The sequence below is a fragment of the Mixophyes fleayi genome, chromosome 6 (assembly GCF_038048845.1).
Source record: "Mixophyes fleayi isolate aMixFle1 chromosome 6, aMixFle1.hap1, whole genome shotgun sequence".
Taxonomy (NCBI): Eukaryota; Metazoa; Chordata; class Amphibia; order Anura; family Limnodynastidae; genus Mixophyes; species Mixophyes fleayi.
The window spans coordinates 10572102-10581103 of NC_134407.1; the positions used below are offsets into that span (position 1 = coordinate 10572102).

The 9002-nt window shown below is 40.9% G+C and overlaps 1 long non-coding RNA gene across 3 annotated transcripts; it reads left to right on the forward strand.

The window, feature by feature from the left end:
- Positions 1–297: 297 nt before the first annotated feature.
- On the forward strand, positions 298–7015 carry LOC142160768 (uncharacterized). 3 transcript variants are annotated; one of them, XR_012693303.1, is made up of 3 exons: positions 298–593; positions 1360–5145; positions 5494–7015. It is a non-coding gene; the product is annotated as an uncharacterized LOC142160768 (long non-coding RNA). The 3 variants fall into 3 exon arrangements; XR_012693304.1 differs by having other exon boundaries at positions 5497–7015; XR_012693305.1 differs by having other exon boundaries at positions 298–565.
- Positions 7016–9002: the final 1987 nt, after the last annotated feature.

The following is a 9002-nucleotide window of genomic DNA, read 5'->3' on the forward strand; positions in this document are numbered from 1 at the left end:
GCACCCGGAAGAATTCCACGCAAACATAGGGAGAACATACAAACTCCACATATATAAGGCCATGGTTGGGAATTGAACTAATGACCCCAGTGCTGTGAGGCAGTGGTGCTAACCACTGAGCCACCGTGCTGCCTGATAAAACCCACAGAACTCCCCATGTGTAGCCATTGTTACATGCATCTTTCTGCCAAAGCAGATCAATCTTTGCCCAGTAGGACACTATTTTGGGACACATATGTGTGTGTAATAGTCTTACATGTAAGGCAACTACAGGAGCAGCTGTATAAACCATTAACAGAGCAACACACCAGATCATGGCTGAAGCATTTTCAGAACCTTCTGCTTAAGTCGCTTTCCATTTGGAGTTTAGCATAAATAAATTCTGCCAAAGAAATCATCTGAGCAACCCTAGAGCTGTGTTCATTCTATATAGCGGCAGATTGTCATCTCAGTCAGTTTCCTGTGACTTACACCATATCCTGCCCGGTAGCTGCTTCCAGTCTACAAATCTTATGTGAAATGGCAACAGTTCTTCTCTCGCTCTTCACCCTGGGATATTTCCTCTGTAAGGAAAACACTTACATATCTTTGTGGTGAGCCTGTGTGTTTGTGTATCATTGTATCACTTGTTTTTTTGTAACTGTGTTTGCTGGACACACTGAGAGATGGAAACCGAGCAGTGCGAGGAATGAGGGATTGGACAAGATCCAAATTATTGTAGCTCTAATTTCCGTTAAGAAGAGTAGATTTTTCAGAGAGTAACTGTCTAGATTAAATGTGTAGAATAATCTTATGAAAGTTACATAAGTACATAATGTAAATGGACTGACTGTTAATCAGGAATTCTACGGTTTTGGAGTAGTGCAAATTTACAGGTCATTTACTTTATACCCCTGATTGAAGCACTAGTAAGTTCCTGATTCTAGTCCAGATTTTTAGGATAGAAAAGCCTTGTCCACTTGCAGGAGAGTCTCATGTCCGATAATCTATTCTTTACATTTTCTAATTACTGTATGTGTGTACAATTTGTTTTTCTTTTACTAATTATTGCCCTTATCATTATTTCCCACTGTGGTAGTACTGCAAGTCCCAGTAGGATTTTCAGGCTTAGCCAATAGTAATTGCACTTATCATTCTGGTCCAGAGAGAGATTCACCATTGTTTAGAGCAGAGATCGGTAACCTGCACCTCTCCAGGTGCTGTGGAACTACAAGTCCCACAATACATGCCTATCCTCTATAGCAGATTTAGAGCTATTTTGCAGCTGGATACATTCAATGTTCTGTTTCATAACCCTTTCACTGCTGGTCTGGCAGTGGGTTTTGGCAATAGTCACTCACAATCTGTCCCTGTCACTAGGTGTATGTCTGGCTGGAGATGTTGTCCAAACTCCACCATGGAAGACGGCAGCTCTAGGAGAGAATGTGACGCTGACCTGCGCACACAGTGACCCTGTGAAGTACTGGTACCGCCAGGTGAAGCCAGGGCAGCCGCTGGTACTCATTGGATCCAGATACAGGGAAAATGTTCCTGAAATGGAAAGTGCATTTAATGGAGGAAGAATAAAGATAGACAGCAGGAGAGACACGGAAAGCATTCTGCAGATGTCTCATCTCCACATCCAGGACAGTGCGGTGTATTACTGTGCCAGCAGCATCCACAGTGAGACAACGGCAGGGAGAGAGTGTGCAGAACTGAGGCAATGTGACACCTCAGTAATACACAGAGGAGAGTGACAGCTATATACAGCGAGACATCGGCAGGGCGAGAGTGTGCAGAACTGAGGCAAAGTGACACCTGAGTCACTCAGGATTACACAGAGGAGAGTGACAGCTATATACAGAGGAGAGTGACAGCTATATACAGAGGAGAGTGACAGCTATATACAGAGAAAGGTGACAGTTATACAGTAGCATATAGTGAAAAGTGACATTTATGTAGAGAAAATTGACAGTTATTCAGTAACACACAAAGAAAAGTGACAGTTCTATAGAAAAAAGTGACAGTTATTCAGTAATACACAGAGAAAGTGACAGTCATAAAGTAACATATAACGGAAAGTGACAGTTCTATAGAGAAAAGTGACAGTTATACAGTAACACAAAGAGAAAAGTGACAGTTATACAGTAACACACAGAGAAAGTGACATCTGTACAGTAACACACTGAGAAAAGTGACAGTTCTATAGAGAATAGTGACAGTTATTCAGTAACACACAGAGAATGTAACAGTTATAAAGTAACATATATCAAAAAGTGACAGCTGTATAGAGAAAAGTGACAGTTATACAGTAACACACAGAGAAAAGTGACTGTTATACAGTTACATATAACGTAAAATGACAGTTATATAGCGATAAGTGACAGTTCTACAGAGGAAAATGTCAGTTTTACAGTAACACAAAGAAAGGTGGCGGTAATATAGTAATCTGTATTAGTAAGTGGCCTAAGGACAGGGCACAGTGTTTGACAGCACAAAAAGAAACAAAAAAACCCCACTTTTTTTTAACAAACCAATTGTATCCATTTGAATGATATTGTATAACAGTGTCTGAATCTCCTTGGCGTTCCAGTGGTGCGGTGGTGGCAGCTACAAATAGCTCCAACTTCAAGTAGCTTAACTCCTAGGGCTAGATTTACTAAGCTGCGGGTTTGAAAAAGTGGGGATGTTGCCTATAGCAACCAATCAGATTCTAGCTTTCATTTATTTAGTACCTTCTACAAAATGAAAGCTAGAATCTGATTGGTTGCTATAGGCAACATCCCCACTTTTTCAAACCCGCAGCTTAGTAAATCTAGCCCCTAATGTCCGTCGTGGATCAGTCTATAAACCAGGAGCATCCCAGAACTAATACTGTCTGTAGTAGCAGAACGTGTAAGAACGGGCGCTATAGATCCAAGTAACATTTGTCAATCTATATGAAAACATCAGCTCTTGATGTTATTAATGGTAAATAAGTGGATGTCTGATCAGTTTGTGGTTCCAAAGCGCAAAAGGTTTATTTCACAAATAAAAGTAAGTTCAAAAGTACCACCAATATAGTGTACAAGCGCATCTACTTCCCAAATGCCATCCATGATATCCATGAGGCATTCTTGTGCACTATGGCTGCTGCTGGGGGGGGGGGGGGAACTTATATGTATAAGGGGAGCAGAAGAGTAAATATAGTTTTAAACAACAGTTGTCTGTGAAGTAACATTTGCAAGAGGAACCAAGTATGACAGCCAGCATCTTATAGAACAGCTACTGGATGATGGTCAATCAAAAGACTACATGACCATAACAGCCCACTGGGTAGGTGTATCGCCATCAGCAGCAGCAGTGCAGTAGCTTCATCCTCCACCTCCTCATCCCTTCAGCACAGTGGAGCTAGGGGAGCTAAGCCATTCACAGCACCCTGTGTTTTATCTTTAAATAGATCAGATATCACTGTTACTGCCCCTCACACAATTGCTTTAAGATTGAAACACTTTATAATTTTAAAGGATTTTAAAAGGACAAATATATATATATATAATCTATCTATCATCATCATCATCAATTTATATAGCGCCACTGATTCCGCAGCGCTGTACAGAGAACTCACTCACATAAGTCCCTGCCCCATTGGAGCTTACAGTCTAAATTCCCTATCATACACACACATACACACACACACACACACACACACACACAGAGACTAGGGTCAATTTTGATAGCAGCCACTTAACCTACTAGTATGTTTTTGGAGTGTGGGAGGAAACTGGAGCACCCGAAGGTCAAGTGGCCGGGACCATTGAAGACAAGAGACATTAGCTCTGTTGATAGAGTCATATCTAGCTGGGAGAATCATAACTAATCATAACTTGCATCCATTTCTTTCTCCTGCCGCAATGTTTCCTTTTTATACCCCAACTCTGCCACAGACTAGAATGAAATGACACTGTCCTCATTCAGCTCTATGTATCTTCTACATATTTTGCAAAATGTGGATTGTGGAATCTACAAATACAATGTGGAAGGGTATTTCTCAGAACTCGGGAGCAACAACAGAACACAAAGAGTTTACCACTGCAAAATGTTCCACTATGAAACTCACAAAATGTGGCCATAATCTCCCTCATCTCTAGATTCACCTGTGTAGAAACATTGATGATTTACAGGTGCTGGAAACTGACATTACTCCCACTTATCACATTATTAAAGTCATTTTTATCGCTTACCAAATAAACATTATCCAATGCGATTATCGTGGTTCCAAAGCACAAAGATATTTAATTGCAAAATGTAGCAGGATTTACAGCAAGCAGGGGGAAACAGCTTGATTATATCCAGTTTCAGTATAGAAAAAACTACTGATGATGTCACTATGTACACAAGCATCATGTCTAGGGGTCTTTATTGGCTCAGGGTTAATGATGTTCCAGATGTCTGCTGGTCATAGGTTAATTCAAAGGATTACTTTGATAAGGTGTGACCAGCTGAGCACATGTGAGGCCTAAGGGAAAACTGACCTAAAAAGAGATTGTACCAACCTATCAGTTTTCCAAACACAATGTCATTTTGATCATTAATCTTTTAACTTCCATAACTATTGATCGCAGGAAGCGATCGCAAAGCCGAAAATAGTGGATTCGAGATGGTAATGTGCAGATCAAAATGACAATAAACATGATACATTTCCTATATCCTGAGCCTCAGATACTTTTAATATATTATCATTTATGTATAAACATATATTTATGTATATACATATATCTCTAATACATTTTACTAATAAAAAAAATGTGGATTGGAACCTAAATAAATGTGTATTATTTACAAGTGTAAGTGCAAATGTAAATGTGTGTGTTATTAATTTGTGCGATTGCATCATATTAATCACAATCGCACGGTAAAACAATATTAATCAATTCGGTTTACTTCATCCAATTATTTGACTTCCACAACATATATCTCAAATACTATGAAAAACTACCAGTAACAGCTTCTTATGTGACGTGGAGCTATGGGATGGATTTGTGCGGTTCCCATTTGCTGTGACTTTCAGCGTCACTTCCTGTATTGTTATCAGCCACAATGCAGCTCAGATGTGTCACTAGTAACTGCAGCCCTTGGAGATGACACAGGTTCTGCAGCTCCTTATTCCCCTGTGGTGTCTGCATTGTGAGTCCCACAGATCATTTGTGTGTAGAGTTGTCTATTTGTGGGATCATCAGCCATTGTTCTTGCTGCATCGTCTTATGTATATCTCTTACTAAATGCAAACATCAGTATCATATGTTCTCTACAGCAAGCTAAGCATTTGTTATATTTCATTGTATCAATATGTTTTTCCATGTACAACTGAGGAACAATGTCATAAATTATAATACAATACATGAAACGGTATATTTATATAACTACCATACAGTTACAGAGCTAACAATGACTCACATGATACACACTTATGTATATTACATTGTAGATATGTGAAAGATATAATGATGATATACAAAGTGTCCTCTTTCCCAGCAGTCTGCCTGGCTGCAGATGTTATCCAGAACCCTAAATTCCAGCCGGCTCATCCTATGAAGAACGTGTCTCTGACCTGTGAGCACCAGGACACCAGCTATTCTAGAAAATATTGGTATCGACAGGAGAAGGGGAAAGAGCTTGTTCTTATTGGATACACAATCAATACAGGAGAAGCAGAAATGGAGAAGGGGTTCGAGGACGGAAGGATAAACATCTACCCTGAAAGCATCACGAGAAGCATCCTGAATATCTCTAAAGTCTCCATCCAGGACAGTGCAGTGTATTATTGTGCCAGCAGCATCACAGTGATACAAAGATACAGAGTGTGTGTGCAGAACCAGACACTGAGACCCCTCCTGATATGTGACAGTTAGAGGTCACAGATATGAGAGAGGTGTCAGTTAGAGCACACAGCTGTGTGAGACATCTACATACCTGGTATGGGAGCTCATCACACTTTGTGGTTTAGTTATTGTAAATTAAGGCAAAGATTAAAGGGACAATTAGACTCTTATCAGTTGGATAACTATTTGTTTGGTTTGTCTGAATAAAGGTTTAGTGGCTGCCTGGAAGGTCCAAGGTCACCAGGACTCACACCCAAATATCTTCACCAGGAGGCAGGGCCGGATTAAGGGAATGGAGGCCCCTGGGATAAGGGGGCCTCCATTCCCCTGTGAGGGCCCCCCCCACCGTGCTCAGCAGCATTGATCGCGCCGGGGGCGCCCCCGACCGATCAATACTGCTGCTGAGTACTTTCAAGGGCCCCCTGGATGCTCGAGGCCCCTGGGCTGTAGCCCAGTTAGTCCAATGGTTAATCCGGCCCTGCCAGGAGGCAACACAAAGTCCTTGAAATTGTGTAGTTTTTTTTTCTTGGGAAAAAAATTATTAGTGATTCCCGGAATACTGGAAATGACGGCAGTTAGTAGCTGATTACAGAAAGTGTCACTATTACTGGCCGACCAGATCAAATGATCAATCAGAGACACATTAACACAATGTTCCTAGTAGCGTAAGACAATGTAAGTAATAATTGTAATTACAGCGCGTAATACTAAAGATTCAAATATACATTTATTATAGTTCAGAGGGTGACAGCCACACGAAGAGTCACAGGTCCCCTTGTGCACTCTGGTTATTACATTTTGGTTAAACATTATGTAACTAGTTGACATCTAGGGAATGAAAAATGTATAAAACACATATAAAAACCTTTTTGAGAAATTGCATATTAGAGTGAAACTACCTAAATTAATGTCTTGTAGACATCTATAATGCCACTTACACAAGATACACACCTGTTCTCATAACCCACTGCAGGTAACGACCACTAGGGGGCGCTCCACAAGCACTAGACTCCATCTCTGTGTAAGAAGCACAGACGAATCCTGCACGATCTGGTGGCCTCTGTAGTCTTTAACCTTTAGAGATTATTAATGTTCATCCAGCATATGTTATCAATTTTTGAGTTCCAATTCTTATTTTATCTAAAGGTGAAGTACCATGTGTGTATATATATATATATATATATATATATATTTGTAAGCAGTGTGAGCCATGTTATTGACCAGCACTTAATTATAGCGCTTTGGTACCATAATGCAAGATCTGTTCATACTGCATTGCTTGACTTGTGTGATTTCATTATTGATTATAATTAGTTGTCAGGCACCAATCTGTAATCTTCTTTGTTTAAGAGCCACAGGAAATTCAAATTTTGTTTGTTTTGCTATTGGAATTTTCTTTTAGTGTGTCCTGCAAAAGTTCCACTATCATGTTTGTCCCACCCCTGTTTCTCCCTGGTTATCCCCCAATCCCACCACAGAGTAAATGATATGACACCATCGTCACCCCCAACTCTGTTTATTGACCGTACATTGTGGAATGTGGAATTTACAAACACAGCGTGGAATGGTATTTCCCGGAGTACCACAGCAACAGCAGAACACAAGTTTTTATCACCAGGACTTTGCACCTCTACAAAACATCTTGTTCCATAACGGAACTCAACTCGTACTAAGTTTTGCCACAATCTCGCTCATCTCTAGGTTCACTTGTGTAGAAACATTGATGATTTACAGGTGCTGGAAACTGACATTGCTTCCACCTATCAGAGAAAACTAAAAACAAAATGAACAACTATCTGTAACAGCAGCTTCTTATGTGACGTGGAGCTATGGGATGGATTTGTGCGGTTCCCATTTGCTGTGACTTTCAGTGTCACTTCCTGTATTGTTATCAGCCACAATGCAGCTCAGATGTGTCACAAGTAACTGCAGCCCTTGGAGATGACACAGGTTCTGCAGCTGCTTATTCCCCTGTGGTGTCTGCATTGTGAGTCCCACAGATCATTTGTGTGTGTAGAGTTGTCTATTTGTGCGATCAGCCATTGTTCTTGTGGCATCGTCTAATGTATTTCTCTTACTAAATGAAATCAGCCGTATCATATATCAAATCATTGTATCCACATATTTTTCCAAGTACAATTGAGGAAAAAAATAACAAATAATAATACAATACATAGAACAACATATTTATATCATTACCATAAGGTTACAAGGCTAACAATGACTCACATGATACACACATGTAGATAAGTGAAAGATATAATGATGATATACAAAGTGTCCTCTCTCCCAGCAGTCTGCCTGGCTGCAGATGTTATCCAGAACCCTAAATTGCAGTCGGTTCATCCTATGAAGGACGTGTCTCTGACCTGTGAGCACCATGACACCAGCTACTACAGAAAATTGTGGTACCGACAGGAGAAGGGGAAAGAGCTTGTTCTTATTGGATACACAGACTATCAGGAAAAAGCAACAATGGAGAAGGGGTTCGAGGACGAAAGGATAAACATCCACCCTGAAAGTGTCACGAGAAGCATCCTGAACATCTCTAAAGTCTCCATCCAGGACAGTGCAGTGTATTATTGTGCCAGCAGCATCACAGTGATAGAAAGATACAGAGTGTGTGTGCAGAACCAGACACTGAGACCCCTCCTGATATGTGACAGTTAGAGGTCACAGATATGAGAGAGGCGTCAGTTAGAGCACACAGCTGTGCGAGACATCTTCATACCTGGTGTGGGAGCTCATCACATGTTGTGGTTTAGTTATTGCAAATTCAGACACGAATTAAAGACACCATGAATAAACAAAAGTCTCTCAGGTAGATACTAGTGAAAGCACATGTATAATAATATAGCTAAAATCAGAGACTTCTAACAGCTGGATAACTAATAGTTGTAGGAGTAATCATAGTGGTTTCATAATGCAACCTCCTACAGATCAGTGGTGGATCGCCCCCCCTAGTAGACACTTGCTGCCGACGGCTGCACATTATGTGCAGGTCCATCCAGCCGTGACAGGCAGGGACAGTGTGCTGCCCGGCTGCTCTGATTGTGTTTTAAAACACAATCAGAGCAGCCGGGCAGCACACTGTCCCTGCCCGTCACGGCTGGACGGACCTGCACATAGTATGCAGCCGTCGGCAGCCTAAGATGTTAGAAA